The 15828-nt window shown below is 48.1% G+C and overlaps 31 non-coding genes across 31 annotated transcripts; all 31 read left to right on the forward strand.

Moving 5' to 3' along the window:
• The first annotated feature begins 416 nt into the window (after positions 1 to 416).
• Positions 417 to 489, forward strand: Trnak-cuu. Its single transcript has one exon. It is a non-coding gene; the product is annotated as a tRNA-Lys (tRNA).
• A 338-nt stretch (positions 490 to 827) lies between these two features.
• Positions 828 to 899, forward strand: Trnat-agu. The gene has a single exon. It is a non-coding gene; the product is annotated as a tRNA-Thr (tRNA).
• A 496-nt stretch (positions 900 to 1395) lies between these two features.
• Positions 1396 to 1468, forward strand: Trnar-ucg. The gene has a single exon. It is a non-coding gene; the product is annotated as a tRNA-Arg (tRNA).
• A 452-nt stretch (positions 1469 to 1920) lies between these two features.
• Positions 1921 to 1993, forward strand: Trnak-cuu. The gene has a single exon. It is a non-coding gene; the product is annotated as a tRNA-Lys (tRNA).
• Positions 1994 to 2331: 338 nt separating this feature from the next.
• Trnat-agu lies at positions 2332 to 2403 on the forward strand. Its single transcript has one exon. It is a non-coding gene; the product is annotated as a tRNA-Thr (tRNA).
• Positions 2404 to 2900: 497 nt separating this feature from the next.
• Positions 2901 to 2973, forward strand: Trnar-ucg. The gene has a single exon. It is a non-coding gene; the product is annotated as a tRNA-Arg (tRNA).
• A 452-nt stretch (positions 2974 to 3425) lies between these two features.
• On the forward strand, positions 3426 to 3498 carry Trnak-cuu. Its single transcript has one exon. It is a non-coding gene; the product is annotated as a tRNA-Lys (tRNA).
• A 338-nt stretch (positions 3499 to 3836) lies between these two features.
• Positions 3837 to 3908, forward strand: Trnat-agu. Its single transcript has one exon. It is a non-coding gene; the product is annotated as a tRNA-Thr (tRNA).
• Positions 3909 to 4405: 497 nt separating this feature from the next.
• Positions 4406 to 4477, forward strand: Trnar-ucg. Its single transcript has one exon. It is a non-coding gene; the product is annotated as a tRNA-Arg (tRNA).
• Positions 4478 to 4929: 452 nt separating this feature from the next.
• Trnak-cuu lies at positions 4930 to 5002 on the forward strand. The gene has a single exon. It is a non-coding gene; the product is annotated as a tRNA-Lys (tRNA).
• Positions 5003 to 5340: 338 nt separating this feature from the next.
• Positions 5341 to 5412, forward strand: Trnat-agu. Its single transcript has one exon. It is a non-coding gene; the product is annotated as a tRNA-Thr (tRNA).
• A 494-nt stretch (positions 5413 to 5906) lies between these two features.
• Trnar-ucg lies at positions 5907 to 5979 on the forward strand. Its single transcript has one exon. It is a non-coding gene; the product is annotated as a tRNA-Arg (tRNA).
• A 452-nt stretch (positions 5980 to 6431) lies between these two features.
• Trnak-cuu lies at positions 6432 to 6504 on the forward strand. Its single transcript has one exon. It is a non-coding gene; the product is annotated as a tRNA-Lys (tRNA).
• A 338-nt stretch (positions 6505 to 6842) lies between these two features.
• Trnat-agu lies at positions 6843 to 6914 on the forward strand. The gene has a single exon. It is a non-coding gene; the product is annotated as a tRNA-Thr (tRNA).
• A 494-nt stretch (positions 6915 to 7408) lies between these two features.
• Trnar-ucg lies at positions 7409 to 7481 on the forward strand. The gene has a single exon. It is a non-coding gene; the product is annotated as a tRNA-Arg (tRNA).
• A 452-nt stretch (positions 7482 to 7933) lies between these two features.
• Positions 7934 to 8006, forward strand: Trnak-cuu. The gene has a single exon. It is a non-coding gene; the product is annotated as a tRNA-Lys (tRNA).
• A 338-nt stretch (positions 8007 to 8344) lies between these two features.
• Positions 8345 to 8416, forward strand: Trnat-agu. The gene has a single exon. It is a non-coding gene; the product is annotated as a tRNA-Thr (tRNA).
• A 496-nt stretch (positions 8417 to 8912) lies between these two features.
• Trnar-ucg lies at positions 8913 to 8985 on the forward strand. The gene has a single exon. It is a non-coding gene; the product is annotated as a tRNA-Arg (tRNA).
• Positions 8986 to 9437: 452 nt separating this feature from the next.
• On the forward strand, positions 9438 to 9510 carry Trnak-cuu. The gene has a single exon. It is a non-coding gene; the product is annotated as a tRNA-Lys (tRNA).
• Positions 9511 to 9848: 338 nt separating this feature from the next.
• On the forward strand, positions 9849 to 9920 carry Trnat-agu. Its single transcript has one exon. It is a non-coding gene; the product is annotated as a tRNA-Thr (tRNA).
• A 497-nt stretch (positions 9921 to 10417) lies between these two features.
• On the forward strand, positions 10418 to 10490 carry Trnar-ucg. Its single transcript has one exon. It is a non-coding gene; the product is annotated as a tRNA-Arg (tRNA).
• Positions 10491 to 10942: 452 nt separating this feature from the next.
• Trnak-cuu lies at positions 10943 to 11015 on the forward strand. The gene has a single exon. It is a non-coding gene; the product is annotated as a tRNA-Lys (tRNA).
• Positions 11016 to 11353: 338 nt separating this feature from the next.
• Positions 11354 to 11425, forward strand: Trnat-agu. Its single transcript has one exon. It is a non-coding gene; the product is annotated as a tRNA-Thr (tRNA).
• A 497-nt stretch (positions 11426 to 11922) lies between these two features.
• Trnar-ucg lies at positions 11923 to 11995 on the forward strand. Its single transcript has one exon. It is a non-coding gene; the product is annotated as a tRNA-Arg (tRNA).
• Positions 11996 to 12447: 452 nt separating this feature from the next.
• Positions 12448 to 12520, forward strand: Trnak-cuu. The gene has a single exon. It is a non-coding gene; the product is annotated as a tRNA-Lys (tRNA).
• A 338-nt stretch (positions 12521 to 12858) lies between these two features.
• On the forward strand, positions 12859 to 12930 carry Trnat-agu. The gene has a single exon. It is a non-coding gene; the product is annotated as a tRNA-Thr (tRNA).
• A 496-nt stretch (positions 12931 to 13426) lies between these two features.
• Positions 13427 to 13499, forward strand: Trnar-ucg. Its single transcript has one exon. It is a non-coding gene; the product is annotated as a tRNA-Arg (tRNA).
• A 452-nt stretch (positions 13500 to 13951) lies between these two features.
• Positions 13952 to 14024, forward strand: Trnak-cuu. Its single transcript has one exon. It is a non-coding gene; the product is annotated as a tRNA-Lys (tRNA).
• Positions 14025 to 14362: 338 nt separating this feature from the next.
• On the forward strand, positions 14363 to 14434 carry Trnat-agu. The gene has a single exon. It is a non-coding gene; the product is annotated as a tRNA-Thr (tRNA).
• A 499-nt stretch (positions 14435 to 14933) lies between these two features.
• On the forward strand, positions 14934 to 15006 carry Trnar-ucg. Its single transcript has one exon. It is a non-coding gene; the product is annotated as a tRNA-Arg (tRNA).
• Positions 15007 to 15458: 452 nt separating this feature from the next.
• On the forward strand, positions 15459 to 15531 carry Trnak-cuu. The gene has a single exon. It is a non-coding gene; the product is annotated as a tRNA-Lys (tRNA).
• The last annotated feature ends 297 nt before the right edge of the window (positions 15532 to 15828 follow it).

Below are 15828 nucleotides of genomic sequence, written 5' to 3' on the forward strand. Positions count from 1 at the left end.
AGTGTAGCTATTGAGCAGTACGAAATCGTCTGAATGTTGCTGTTGTCCATTTCCTGCTTGGAGATGCACTTGAGCTTGATACACACACAGCCAGAACGGTGTTATCTAGCGAAATGGTCGGCTGAGTGCCGTCACCGCGAGTTTTGGCTGGCATTTGCGCATCTAAGACAGCGTCGGAAAGTAACCCGTTCGGCTTCTGAGTCAAATCAAATATGTGTGTTAATTTTGACACCACTAGCGCTGCAGGTTTTCATGCAATTCCTGTACCTCTCAGAAATGATTATGAAATAAAAGTGAAGTACGTGACGTGTGTGACGCTAGGAAAACATTAGGCAGCATGGAGAGATTCTGTATGGGACCACCCCACCGAAACGAGAACTGTGTGTCGTGCGACCCGACACGTAGTCACCGACGCAGCCCGGCTAGCTCAGTCGGTAGAGCATGAGACTCTTAATCTCAGGGTCGTGGGTTCGAGCCCCACGCTGGGCGGAACGTAATTTTGTTCCGTTGCAGATGTAAATTACCGTTTCTCTGATCAATGTGACGTAATGGAAATAGCAACTTAAAACTTTGCCTACGTCACCATCAGACGCAAGGAAAGTGTATCTGAAGGTGAAGGTGATTTCGTAGACATGTGTCAAAGACATGTTCTGAAATGTAAGTGGTGTTGGTTGGAGAGCACATCGGTTACGTGTGAGATGTGTAGCCAAGCAGTAATGGTGCGCCATAGCTGCAAATATTAGTCGGTAATATGAAGTGTTGTCAGCTTAAGCCTGATGATCCAGACGAGCGTAAGCACAAAGTACGCAAAACTACCGCTAGGCCGCGCCTCTTTAGCTCAGTGGCAGAGCACTGGTCTAGTAAACCAGGGGTCGTGAGTTCGATCCTCACAGGAAGCAAACGAATTTTCGAAATCAGTTGCGCGTCGTGGCCGTATAGCAAGCAGTATCTGGAACGACGAACAATTAGCAACAGGTGTTTTATTTAGAATTACTCTCAGATGTGATTGAGGCGAATGTCGCAGATAAAGCATTTTCCAAAACGGTACAGCGTAGGGTGGGAGGCGGAGTCTGATTTATATTTTTTACATGTGTTTTTCAAATATCACAGAGCCTCTCGCGAGCGTCGTCGTCGTCGTCGACGCCGCCGCTTCTGCAGAAGTAGCAAATCGCCATCGTAGCAAATGCGGCGAGGGACGCCCTGCCTTCGATTTCGAATGCACAAAGTGTGTGGTCTTGATTCCCAATCTCTACTTGGTCGGTCTCGTAAAGGCTTGAATGTAACGAATGGGTGGGAAGCAGCAAGAGGCAGCGGCTGTGTAGAACGAAAACACAATTCCTCAGCGGTATGAGCGTTTCGAGATGACACGAATGTAAGGAATACTTGGCGGCCAGTGACCGTGTGGCCTAATGGATAAGGCGTCGGACTTCGGATCCGAAGATTGCAGGTTCGAATCCTGTCACGGTCGTGTTTTTCCAATTCTGCAAAAGAAACACACCGTTTTAGTGTAGCTATTGAGCAGTACGAAATCGTCTGAATGTTGCTGTTGTCCATTTCCTGCTTGGAGATGCACTTGAGCTTGATACACACACAGCCAGAACGGTGTTATCTAGCGAAATGGTCGGCTGAGTGCCGTCACCGCGAGTTTTGGCTGGCATTTGCGCATCTAAGACAGCGTCGGAAAGTAACCCGTTCGGCTTCTGAGTCAAATCAAATATGTGTGTTAATTTTGACACCACTAGCGCTGCAGGTTTTCATGCAATTCCTGTACCTCTCAGAAATGATTATGAAATAAAAGTGAAGTACGTGACGTGTGTGACGCTAGGAAAACATTAGGCAGCATGGAGAGATTCTGTATGGGACCACCCCACCGAAACGAGAACTGTGTGTCGTGCGACCCGACACGTAGTCACCGACGCAGCCCGGCTAGCTCAGTCGGTAGAGCATGAGACTCTTAATCTCAGGGTCGTGGGTTCGAGCCCCACGCTGGGCGGAACGTAATTTTGTTCCGCTGCAGATGTAAATTACCGTTTCTCTGATCAATGTGACGTAATGGAAATAGCAACTTAAAACTTTGCCTACGTGTACATCAGTCGCAAGGAAAGTGTATCTGAAGGTGAAGGTGATTTCGTAGACATGTGTCAAAGACATGTTCTGAAATGTAAGTGGTGTTGGTTGGAGAGCACATCGGTTACGTGTGAGATGTGTAGCCAAGCAGTAATGGTGCGCCATAGCTGCAAATATTAGTCGGTAATATGAAGTGTTGTCAGCTTAAGCCTGATGATCCAGACGAGCGTAAGCACAAAGTACGCAAAACTACCGCTAGGCCGCGCCTCTTTAGCTCAGTGGCAGAGCACTGGTCTAGTAAACCAGGGGTCGTGAGTTCGATCCTCACAGGAAGCAAACGAATTTTCGAAATCAGTTGCGCGTCGTGGCCGTATAGCAAGCAGTATCTGGAACGACGAACAATTAGCAACAGGTGTTTTATTTAGAATTACTCTCAGATGTGATTGAGGCGAATGTCGCAGATAAAGCATTTTCCAAAAACGGTACAGCGTAGGGTGGGAGGCGGAGTCTGATTTATATTTTTTACATGTGTTTTTCAAATATCACAGAGCCTCTCGCGAGCGTCGTCGTCGTCGTCGACGCCGCCGCTTCTGCAGAAGTAGCAAATCGCCATCGTAGCAAATGCGGCGAGGGACGCCCTGCCTTCGATTTCGAATGCACAAAGTGTGTGGTCTTGATTCCCAATCTCTACTTGGTCGGTCTCGTAAAGGCTTGAATGTAACGAATGGGTGGGAAGCAGCAAGAGGCAGCGGCTGTGTAGAACGAAAACACAATTCCTCAGCGGTATGAGCGTTTCGAGATGACACGAATGTAAGGAATACTTGGCGGCCAGTGACCGTGTGGCCTAATGGATAAGGCGTCGGACTTCGGATCCGAAGATTGCAGGTTCGAATCCTATCACGGTCGTGTTTTTCCAATTCTGCAAAAGAAACACACCGTTTTAGTGTAGCTATTGAGCAGTACGAAATCGTCTGAATGTTGCTGTTGTCCATTTCCTGCTTGGAGATGCACTTGAGCTTGATACACACACAGCCAGAACGGTGTTATCTAGCGAAATGGTCGGCTGAGTGCCGTCACCGCGAGTTTTGGCTGGCATTTGCGCATCTAAGACAGCGTCGGAAAGTAACCCGTTCGGCTTCTGAGTCAAATCAAATATGTGTGTTAATTTTGACACCACTAGCGCTGCAGGTTTTCATGCAATTCCTGTACCTCTCAGAAATGATTATGAAATAAAAGTGAAGTACGTGACGTGTGTGACGCTAGGAAAACATTAGGCAGCATGGAGAGATTCTGTATGGGACCACCCCACCGAAACGAGAACTGTGTGTCGTGCGACCCGACACGTAGTCACCGACGCAGCCCGGCTAGCTCAGTCGGTAGAGCATGAGACTCTTAATCTCAGGGTCGTGGGTTCGAGCCCCACGCTGGGCGGAACGTAATTTTGTTCCGCTGCAGATGTAAATTACCGTTTCTCTGATCAATGTGACGTAATGGAAATAGCAACTTAAAACTTTGCCTACGTGTACATCAGTCGCAAGGAAAGTGTATCTGAAGGTGAAGGTGATTTCGTAGACATGTGTCAAAGACATGTTCTGAAATGTAAGTGGTGTTGGTTGGAGAGCACATCGGTTACGTGTGAGATGTGTAGCCAAGCAGTAATGGTGCGCCATAGCTGCAAATATTAGTCGGTAATATGAAGTGTTGTCAGCTTAAGCCTGATGATCCAGACGAGCGTAAGCACAAAGTACGCAAAACTACCGCTAGGCCGCGCCTCTTTAGCTCAGTGGCAGAGCACTGGTCTAGTAAACCAGGGGTCGTGAGTTCGATCCTCACAGGAAGCAAACGAATTTTCGAAATCAGTTGCGCGTCGTGGCCGTATAGCAAGCAGTATCTGGAACGACGAACAATTAGCAACAGGTGTTTTATTTAGAATTACTCTCAGATGTGATTGAGGCGAATGTCGCAGATAAAGCATTTTCCAAAGCGGTACAGCGTAGGGTGGGAGGCGGCAGTCTGAATTATATTTTTTAGATGTGTTTTTCAAATATCACAGAGCCTCTCGCGAGCGTCGTCGTCGTCGTCGCCGCCGCCGCTTCTGCAGAAGTAGCAAATCGCCATCGTAGCAAATGCGGCGAGGGACGCCCTGCCTTCGATTTCGAATGCACAAAGTGTGTGGTCTTGATTCCCAATCTCTACTTGGTCGGTCTCGTAAAGGCTTGAATGTAACGAATGGGTGGGAAGCAGCAAGAGGCAGCGGCTGTGTAGAACGAAAACACAATTCCTCAGCGGTATGAGCGTTTCGAGATGACACGAATGTAAGGAATACTTGGCGGCCAGTGACCGTGTGCCTAATGGATAAGGCGTCGGACTTCGGATCCGAAGATTGCAGGTTCGAATCCTGTCACGGTCGTGTTTTTCCAATTCTGCAAAAGAAACACACCGTTTTAGTGTAGCTATTGAGCAGTACGAAATCGTCTGAATGTTGCTGTTGTCCATTTCCTGCTTGGAGATGCACTTGAGCTTGATACACACACAGCCAGAACGGTGTTATCTAGCGAAATGGTCGGCTGAGTGCCGTCACCGCGAGTTTTGGCTGGCATTTGCGCATCTAAGACAGCGTCGGAAAGTAACCCGTTCGGCTTCTGAGTCAAATCAAATATGTGTGTTAATTTTGACACCACTAGCGCTGCAGGTTTTCATGCAATTCCTGTACCTCTCAGAAATGATTATGAAATAAAAGTGAAGTACGTGACGTGTGTGACGCTAGGAAAACATTAGGCAGCATGGAGAGATTCTGTATGGGACCACCCCACCGAAACGAGAACTGTGTGTCGTGCGACCCGACACGTAGTCACCGACGCAGCCCGGCTAGCTCAGTCGGTAGAGCATGAGACTCTTAATCTCAGGGTCGTGGGTTCGAGCCCCACGCTGGGCGGAACGTAATTTTGTTCCGTTGCAGATGTAAATTACCGTTTCTCTGATCAATGTGACGTAATGGAAATAGCAACTTAAAACTTTGCCTACGTCACCATCAGACGCAAGGAAAGTGTATCTGAAGGTGAAGGTGATTTCGTAGACATGTGTCAAAGACATGTTCTGAAATGTAAGTGGTGTTGGTTGGAGAGCACATCGGTTACGTGTGAGATGTGTAGCCAAGCAGTAATGGTGCGCCATAGCTGCAAATATTAGTCGGTAATATGAAGTGTTGTCAGCTTAAGCCTGATGATCCAGACGAGCGTAAGCACAAAGTACGCAAAACTACCGCTAGGCCGCGCCTCTTTAGCTCAGTGGCAGAGCACTGGTCTAGTAAACCAGGGGTCGTGAGTTCGATCCTCACAGGAAGCAAACGAATTTTCGAAATCAGTTGCGCGTCGTGGCCGTATAGCAAGCAGTATCTGGAACGACGAACAATTAGCAACAGGTGTTTTATTTAGAATTACTCTCAGATGTGATTGAGGCGAATGTCGCAGATAAAGCATTTTCCAAAGCGGTACAGCGTAGGGTGGGAGGCGGCAGTCTGAATTATATTTTTTAGATGTGTTTTTCAAATATCACAGAGCCTCTCGCGAGCGTCGTCGTCGTCGCCGCCGCCGCTTCTGCAGAAGTAGCAAATCGCCATCGTAGCAAATGCGGCGAGGGACGCCCTGCCTTCGATTTCGAATGCACAAAGTGTGTGGTCTTGATTCCCAATCTCTACTTGGTCGGTCTCGTAAAGGCTTGAATGTAACGAATGGGTGGGAAGCAGCAAGAGGCAGCGGCTGTGTAGAACGAAAACACAATTCCTCAGCGGTATGAGCGTTTCGAGATGACACGAATGTAAGGAATACTTGGCGGCCAGTGACCGTGTGGCCTAATGGATAAGGCGTCGGACTTCGGATCCGAAGATTGCAGGTTCGAATCCTGTCACGGTCGTGTTTTTCCAATTCTGCAAAAGAAACACACCGTTTTAGTGTAGCTATTGAGCAGTACGAAATCGTCTGAATGTTGCTGTTGTCCATTTCCTGCTTGGAGATGCACTTGAGCTTGATACACACACAGCCAGAACGGTGTTATCTAGCGAAATGGTCGGCTGAGTGCCGTCACCGCGAGTTTTGGCTGGCATTTGCGCATCTAAGACAGCGTCGGAAAGTAACCCGTTCGGCTTCTGAGTCAAATCAAATATGTGTGTTAATTTTGACACCACTAGCGCTGCAGGTTTTCATGCAATTCCTGTACCTCTCAGAAATGATTATGAAATAAAAGTGAAGTACGTGACGTGTGTGACGCTAGGAAAACATTAGGCAGCATGGAGAGATTCTGTATGGGACCACCCCACCGAAACGAGAACTGTGTGTCGTGCGACCCGACACGTAGTCACCGACGCAGCCCGGCTAGCTCAGTCGGTAGAGCATGAGACTCTTAATCTCAGGGTCGTGGGTTCGAGCCCCACGCTGGGCGGAACGTAATTTTGTTCCGTTGCAGATGTAAATTACCGTTTCTCTGATCAATGTGACGTAATGGAAATAGCAACTTAAAACTTTGCCTACGTCACCATCAGACGCAAGGAAAGTGTATCTGAAGGTGAAGGTGATTTCGTAGACATGTGTCAAAGACATGTTCTGAAATGTAAGTGGTGTTGGTTGGAGAGCACATCGGTTACGTGTGAGATGTGTAGCCAAGCAGTAATGGTGCGCCATAGCTGCAAATATTAGTCGGTAATATGAAGTGTTGTCAGCTTAAGCCTGATGATCCAGACGAGCGTAAGCACAAAGTACGCAAAACTACCGCTAGGCCGCGCCTCTTTAGCTCAGTGGCAGAGCACTGGTCTAGTAAACCAGGGGTCGTGAGTTCGATCCTCACAGGAAGCAAACGAATTTTCGAAATCAGTTGCGCGTCGTGGCCGTATAGCAAGCAGTATCTGGAACGACGAACAATTAGCAACAGGTGTTTTATTTAGAATTACTCTCAGATGTGATTGAGGCGAATGTCGCAGATAAAGCATTTTCCAAAGCGGTACAGCGTAGGGTGGGAGGCGGCAGTCTGAATTATATTTTTTAGATGTGTTTTTCAAATATCACAGAGCCTCTCGCGAGCGTCGTCGTCGTCGCCGCCGCCGCTTCTGCAGAAGTAGCAAATCGCCATCGTAGCAAATGCGGCGAGGGACGCCCTGCCTTCGATTTCGAATGCACAAAGTGTGTGGTCTTGATTCCCAATCTCTACTTGGTCGGTCTCGTAAAGGCTTGAATGTAACGAATGGGTGGGAAGCAGCAAGAGGCAGCGGCTGTGTAGAACGAAAACACAATTCCTCAGCGGTATGAGCGTTTCGAGATGACACGAATGTAAGGAATACTTGGCGGCCAGTGACCGTGTGGCCTAATGGATAAGGCGTCGGACTTCGGATCCGAAGATTGCAGGTTCGAATCCTGTCACGGTCGTGTTTTTCCAATTCTGCAAAAGAAACACACCGTTTTAGTGTAGCTATTGAGCAGTACGAAATCGTCTGAATGTTGCTGTTGTCCATTTCCTGCTTGGAGATGCACTTGAGCTTGATACACACACAGCCAGAACGGTGTTATCTAGCGAAATGGTCGGCTGAGTGCCGTCACCGCGAGTTTTGGCTGGCATTTGCGCATCTAAGACAGCGTCGGAAAGTAACCCGTTCGGCTTCTGAGTCAAATCAAATATGTGTGTTAATTTTGACACCACTAGCGCTGCAGGTTTTCATGCAATTCCTGTACCTCTCAGAAATGATTATGAAATAAAAGTGAAGTACGTGACGTGTGTGACGCTAGGAAAACATTAGGCAGCATGGAGAGATTCTGTATGGGACCACCCCACCGAAACGAGAACTGTGTGTCGTGCGACCCGACACGTAGTCACCGACGCAGCCCGGCTAGCTCAGTCGGTAGAGCATGAGACTCTTAATCTCAGGGTCGTGGGTTCGAGCCCCACGCTGGGCGGAACGTAATTTTGTTCCGTTGCAGATGTAAATTACCGTTTCTCTGATCAATGTGACGTAATGGAAATAGCAACTTAAAACTTTGCCTACGTCACCATCAGACGCAAGGAAAGTGTATCTGAAGGTGAAGGTGATTTCGTAGACATGTGTCAAAGACATGTTCTGAAATGTAAGTGGTGTTGGTTGGAGAGCACATCGGTTACGTGTGAGATGTGTAGCCAAGCAGTAATGGTGCGCCATAGCTGCAAATATTAGTCGGTAATATGAAGTGTTGTCAGCTTAAGCCTGATGATCCAGACGAGCGTAAGCACAAAGTACGCAAAACTACCGCTAGGCCGCGCCTCTTTAGCTCAGTGGCAGAGCACTGGTCTAGTAAACCAGGGGTCGTGAGTTCGATCCTCACAGGAAGCAAACGAATTTTCGAAATCAGTTGCGCGTCGTGGCCGTATAGCAAGCAGTATCTGGAACGACGAACAATTAGCAACAGGTGTTTTATTTAGAATTACTCTCAGATGTGATTGAGGCGAATGTCGCAGATAAAGCATTTTCCAAAACGGTACAGCGTAGGGTGGGAGGCGGAGTCTGATTTATATTTTTTACATGTGTTTTTCAAATATCACAGAGCCTCTCGCGAGCGTCGTCGTCGTCGTCGACGCCGCCGCTTCTGCAGAAGTAGCAAATCGCCATCGTAGCAAATGCGGCGAGGGACGCCCTGCCTTCGATTTCGAATGCACAAAGTGTGTGGTCTTGATTCCCAATCTCTACTTGGTCGGTCTCGTAAAGGCTTGAATGTAACGAATGGGTGGGAAGCAGCAAGAGGCAGCGGCTGTGTAGAACGAAAACACAATTCCTCAGCGGTATGAGCGTTTCGAGATGACACGAATGTAAGGAATACTTGGCGGCCAGTGACCGTGTGGCCTAATGGATAAGGCGTCGGACTTCGGATCCGAAGATTGCAGGTTCGAATCCTGTCACGGTCGTGTTTTTCCAATTCTGCAAAAGAAACACACCGTTTTAGTGTAGCTATTGAGCAGTACGAAATCGTCTGAATGTTGCTGTTGTCCATTTCCTGCTTGGAGATGCACTTGAGCTTGATACACACACAGCCAGAACGGTGTTATCTAGCGAAATGGTCGGCTGAGTGCCGTCACCGCGAGTTTTGGCTGGCATTTGCGCATCTAAGACAGCGTCGGAAAGTAACCCGTTCGGCTTCTGAGTCAAATCAAATATGTGTGTTAATTTTGACACCACTAGCGCTGCAGGTTTTCATGCAATTCCTGTACCTCTCAGAAATGATTATGAAATAAAAGTGAAGTACGTGACGTGTGTGACGCTAGGAAAACATTAGGCAGCATGGAGAGATTCTGTATGGGACCACCCCACCGAAACGAGAACTGTGTGTCGTGCGACCCGACACGTAGTCACCGACGCAGCCCGGCTAGCTCAGTCGGTAGAGCATGAGACTCTTAATCTCAGGGTCGTGGGTTCGAGCCCCACGCTGGGCGGAACGTAATTTTGTTCCGCTGCAGATGTAAATTACCGTTTCTCTGATCAATGTGACGTAATGGAAATAGCAACTTAAAACTTTGCCTACGTGTACATCAGTCGCAAGGAAAGTGTATCTGAAGGTGAAGGTGATTTCGTAGACATGTGTCAAAGACATGTTCTGAAATGTAAGTGGTGTTGGTTGGAGAGCACATCGGTTACGTGTGAGATGTGTAGCCAAGCAGTAATGGTGCGCCATAGCTGCAAATATTAGTCGGTAATATGAAGTGTTGTCAGCTTAAGCCTGATGATCCAGACGAGCGTAAGCACAAAGTACGCAAAACTACCGCTAGGCCGCGCCTCTTTAGCTCAGTGGCAGAGCACTGGTCTAGTAAACCAGGGGTCGTGAGTTCGATCCTCACAGGAAGCAAACGAATTTTCGAAATCAGTTGCGCGTCGTGGCCGTATAGCAAGCAGTATCTGGAACGACGAACAATTAGCAACAGGTGTTTTATTTAGAATTACTCTCAGATGTGATTGAGGCGAATGTCGCAGATAAAGCATTTTCCAAAAACGGTACAGCGTAGGGTGGGAGGCGGAGTCTGATTTATATTTTTTACATGTGTTTTTCAAATATCACAGAGCCTCTCGCGAGCGTCGTCGTCGTCGTCGACGCCGCCGCTTCTGCAGAAGTAGCAAATCGCCATCGTAGCAAATGCGGCGAGGGACGCCCTGCCTTCGATTTCGAATGCACAAAGTGTGTGGTCTTGATTCCCAATCTCTACTTGGTCGGTCTCGTAAAGGCTTGAATGTAACGAATGGGTGGGAAGCAGCAAGAGGCAGCGGCTGTGTAGAACGAAAACACAATTCCTCAGCGGTATGAGCGTTTCGAGATGACACGAATGTAAGGAATACTTGGCGGCCAGTGACCGTGTGGCCTAATGGATAAGGCGTCGGACTTCGGATCCGAAGATTGCAGGTTCGAATCCTATCACGGTCGTGTTTTTCCAATTCTGCAAAAGAAACACACCGTTTTAGTGTAGCTATTGAGCAGTACGAAATCGTCTGAATGTTGCTGTTGTCCATTTCCTGCTTGGAGATGCACTTGAGCTTGATACACACACAGCCAGAACGGTGTTATCTAGCGAAATGGTCGGCTGAGTGCCGTCACCGCGAGTTTTGGCTGGCATTTGCGCATCTAAGACAGCGTCGGAAAGTAACCCGTTCGGCTTCTGAGTCAAATCAAATATGTGTGTTAATTTTGACACCACTAGCGCTGCAGGTTTTCATGCAATTCCTGTACCTCTCAGAAATGATTATGAAATAAAAGTGAAGTACGTGACGTGTGTGACGCTAGGAAAACATTAGGCAGCATGGAGAGATTCTGTATGGGACCACCCCACCGAAACGAGAACTGTGTGTCGTGCGACCCGACACGTAGTCACCGACGCAGCCCGGCTAGCTCAGTCGGTAGAGCATGAGACTCTTAATCTCAGGGTCGTGGGTTCGAGCCCCACGCTGGGCGGAACGTAATTTTGTTCCGCTGCAGATGTAAATTACCGTTTCTCTGATCAATGTGACGTAATGGAAATAGCAACTTAAAACTTTGCCTACGTGTACATCAGTCGCAAGGAAAGTGTATCTGAAGGTGAAGGTGATTTCGTAGACATGTGTCAAAGACATGTTCTGAAATGTAAGTGGTGTTGGTTGGAGAGCACATCGGTTACGTGTGAGATGTGTAGCCAAGCAGTAATGGTGCGCCATAGCTGCAAATATTAGTCAGTAATATGAAGTGTTGTCAGCTTAAGCCTGATGATCCAGACGAGCGTAAGCACGAAGTACGCAAAACTACCGCTAGGCCGCGCCTCTTTAGCTCAGTGGCAGAGCACTGGTCTAGTAAACCAGGGGTCGTGAGTTCGATCCTCACAGGAGGCAAACGAATTTTCGAAATCAGTTGCGCGTCGTGGCCGTATAGCAAGCAGTATCTGGAACGACGAACAATTAGCAACAGGTGTTTTATTTAGAATTACTCTCAGATGTGATTGAGGCGAATGTCGCAGATAAAGCATTTTCCAAAGCGGTACAGCGTAGGGTGGGAGGCGGCAGTCTGAATTATATTTTTTAGATGTGTTTTTCAAATATCACAGAGCCTCTCGCGAGCGTCGTCGTCGTCGTCGACGCCGCCGCTTCTGCAGAAGTAGCAAATCGCCATCGTAGCAAATGCGGCGAGGGACGCCCTGCCTTCGATTTCGAATGCACAAAGTGTGTGGTCTTGATTCCCAATCTCTACTTGGTCGGTCTCGTAAAGGCTTGAATGTAACGAATGGGTGGGAAGCAGCAAGAGGCAGCGGCTGTGTAGAACGAAAACACAATTCCTCAGCGGTATGAGCGTTTCGAGATGACACGAATGTAAGGAATACTTGGCGGCCAGTGACCGTGTGGCCTAATGGATAAGGCGTCGGACTTCGGATCCGAAGATTGCAGGTTCGAATCCTGTCACGGTCGTGTTTTTCCAATTCTGCAAAAGAAACACACCGTTTTAGTGTAGCTATTGAGCAGTACGAAATCGTCTGAATGTTGCTGTTGTCCATTTCCTGCTTGGAGATGCACTTGAGCTTGATACACACACAGCCAGAACGGTGTTATCTAGCGAAATGGTCGGCTGAGTGCCGTCACCGCGAGTTTTGGCTGGCATTTGCGCATCTAAGACAGCGTCGGAAAGTAACCCGTTCGGCTTCTGAGTCAAATCAAATATGTGTGTTAATTTTGACACCACTAGCGCTGCAGGTTTTCATGCAATTCCTGTACCTCTCAGAAATGATTATGAAATAAAAGTGAAGTACGTGACGTGTGTGACGCTAGGAAAACATTAGGCAGCATGGAGAGATTCTGTATGGGACCACCCCACCGAAACGAGAACTGTGTGTCGTGCGACCCGACACGTAGTCACCGACGCAGCCCGGCTAGCTCAGTCGGTAGAGCATGAGACTCTTAATCTCAGGGTCGTGGGTTCGAGCCCCACGCTGGGCGGAACGTAATTTTGTTCCGCTGCAGATGTAAATTACCGTTTCTCTGATCAATGTGACGTAATGGAAATAGCAACTTAAAACTTTGCCTACGTGTACATCAGTCGCAAGGAAAGTGTATCTGAAGGTGAAGGTGATTTCGTAGACATGTGTCAAAGACATGTTCTGAAATGTAAGTGGTGTTGGTTGGAGAGCACATCGGTTACGTGTGAGATGTGTAGCCAAGCAGTAATGGTGCGCCATAGCTGCAAATATTAGTCGGTAATATGAAGTGTTGTCAGCTTAAGCCTGATGATCCAGACGAGCGTAAGCACGAAGTACGCAAAACTACCGCTAGGCCGCGCCTCTTTAGCTCAGTGGCAGAGCACTGGTCTAGTAAACCAGGGGTCGTGAGTTCGATCCTCACAGGAAGCAAACGAATTTTCGAAATCAGTTGCGCGTCGTGGCCGTATAGCAAGCAGTATCTGGAACGACGAACAATTAGCAACAGGTGTTTTATTTAGAATTACTCTCAGATGTGATTGAGGCGAATGTCGCAGATAAAGCATTTTCCAAAACGGTACAGCGTAGGGTGGGAGGCGGAGTCTGATTTATATTTTTTACATGTGTTTTTCAAATATCACAGAGCCTCTCGCGAGCGTCGTCGTCGTCGTCGACGCCGCCGCTTCTGCAGAAGTAGCAAATCGCCATCGTAGCAAATGCGGCGAGGGACGCCCTGCCTTCGATTTCGAATGCACAAAGTGTGTGGTCTTGATTCCCAATCTCTACTTGGTCGGTCTCGTAAAGGCTTGAATGTAACGAATGGGTGGGAAGCAGCAAGAGGCAGCGGCTGTGTAGAACGAAAACACAATTCCTCAGCGGTATGAGCGTTTCGAGATGACACGAATGTAAGGAATACTTGGCGGCCAGTGACCGTGTGGCCTAATGGATAAGGCGTCGGACTTCGGATCCGAAGATTGCAGGTTCGAATCCTGTCACGGTCGTGTTTTTCCAATTCTGCAAAAGAAACACACCGTTTTAGTGTAGCTATTGAGCAGTACGAAATCGTCTGAATGTTGCTGTTGTCCATTTCCTGCTTGGAGATGCACTTGAGCTTGATACACACACAGCCAGAACGGTGTTATCTAGCGAAATGGTCGGCTGAGTGCCGTCACCGCGAGTTTTGGCTGGCATTTGCGCATCTAAGACAGCGTCGGAAAGTAACCCGTTCGGCTTCTGAGTCAAATCAAATATGTGTGTTAATTTTGACACCACTAGCGCTGCAGGTTTTCATGCAATTCCTGTACCTCTCAGAAATGATTATGAAATAAAAGTGAAGTACGTGACGTGTGTGACGCTAGGAAAACATTAGGCAGCATGGAGAGATTCTGTATGGGACCACCCCACCGAAACGAGAACTGTGTGTCGTGCGACCCGACACGTAGTCACCGACGCAGCCCGGCTAGCTCAGTCGGTAGAGCATGAGACTCTTAATCTCAGGGTCGTGGGTTCGAGCCCCACGCTGGGCGGAACGTAATTTTGTTCCGCTGCAGATGTAAATTACCGTTTCTCTGATCAATGTGACGTAATGGAAATAGCAACTTAAAACTTTGCCTACGTGTACATCAGTCGCAAGGAAAGTGTATCTGAAGGTGAAGGTGATTTCGTAGACATGTGTCAAAGACATGTTCTGAAATGTAAGTGGTGTTGGTTGGAGAGCACATCGGTTACGTGTGAGATGTGTAGCCAAGCAGTAATGGTGCGCCATAGCTGCAAATATTAGTCGGTAATATGAAGTGTTGTCAGCTTAAGCCTGATGATCCAGACGAGCGTAAGCACAAAGTACGCAAAACTACCGCTAGGCCGCGCCTCTTTAGCTCAGTGGCAGAGCACTGGTCTAGTAAACCAGGGGTCGTGAGTTCGATCCTCACAGGAAGCAAACGAATTTTCGAAATCAGTTGCGCGTCGTGGCCGTATAGCAAGCAGTATCTGGAACGACGAACAATTAGCAACAGGTGTTTTATTTAGAATTACTCTCAGATGTGATTGAGGCGAATGTCGCAGATAAAGCATTTTCCAAAACGGTACAGCGTAGGGTGGGAGGCGGAGTCTGATTTATATTTTTTACATGTGTTTTTCAAATATCACAGAGCCTCTCGCGAGCGTCGTCGTCGTCGTCGTCGACGCCGCCGCTTCTGCAGAAGTAGCAAATCGCCATCGTAGCAAATGCGGCGAGGGACGCCCTGCCTTCGATTTCGAATGCACAAAGTGTGTGGTCTTGATTCCCAATCTCTACTTGGTCGGTCTCGTAAAGGCTTGAATGTAACGAATGGGTGGGAAGCAGCAAGAGGCAGCGGCTGTGTAGAACGAAAACACAATTCCTCAGCGGTATGAGCGTTTCGAGATGACACGAATGTAAGGAATACTTGGCGGCCAGTGACCGTGTGGCCTAATGGATAAGGCGTCGGACTTCGGATCCGAAGATTGCAGGTTCGAATCCTGTCACGGTCGTGTTTTTCCAATTCTGCAAAAGAAACACACCGTTTTAGTGTAGCTATTGAGCAGTACGAAATCGTCTGAATGTTGCTGTTGTCCATTTCCTGCTTGGAGATGCACTTGAGCTTGATACACACACAGCCAGAACGGTGTTATCTAGCGAAATGGTCGGCTGAGTGCCGTCACCGCGAGTTTTGGCTGGCATTTGCGCATCTAAGACAGCGTCGGAAAGTAACCCGTTCGGCTTCTGAGTCAAATCAAATATGTGTGTTAATTTTGACACCACTAGCGCTGCAGGTTTTCATGCAATTCCTGTACCTCTCAGAAATGATTATGAAATAAAAGTGAAGTACGTGACGTGTGTGACGCTAGGAAAACATTAGGCAGCATGGAGAGATTCTGTATGGGACCACCCCACCGAAACGAGAACTGTGTGTCGTGCGACCCGACACGTAGTCACCGACGCAGCCCGGCTAGCTCAGTCGGTAGAGCATGAGACTCTTAATCTCAGGGTCGTGGGTTCGAGCCCCACGCTGGGCGGAACGTAATTTTGTTCCGTTGCAGATGTAAATTACCGTTTCTCTGATCAATGTGACGTAATGGAAATAGCAACTTAAAACTTTGCCTACGTCACCATCAGACGCAAGGAAAGTGTATCTGAAGGTGAAGGTGATTTCGTAGACATGTGTCAAAGACATGTTCTGAAATGTAAGTGGTGTTGGTTGGAGAGCACATCGGTTACGTGTGAGATGTGTAGCCAAGCAGTAATGGTGCGCCATAGCTGCAAATATTAGTCGGTAATATGAAGTGTTGTCAGCTTAAGCCTGATGATCCAGA

Source organism: Schistocerca piceifrons, unplaced genomic scaffold (assembly GCF_021461385.2).
Source record: "Schistocerca piceifrons isolate TAMUIC-IGC-003096 unplaced genomic scaffold, iqSchPice1.1 HiC_scaffold_1137, whole genome shotgun sequence".
Taxonomy (NCBI): domain Eukaryota; kingdom Metazoa; phylum Arthropoda; class Insecta; order Orthoptera; family Acrididae; genus Schistocerca; species Schistocerca piceifrons.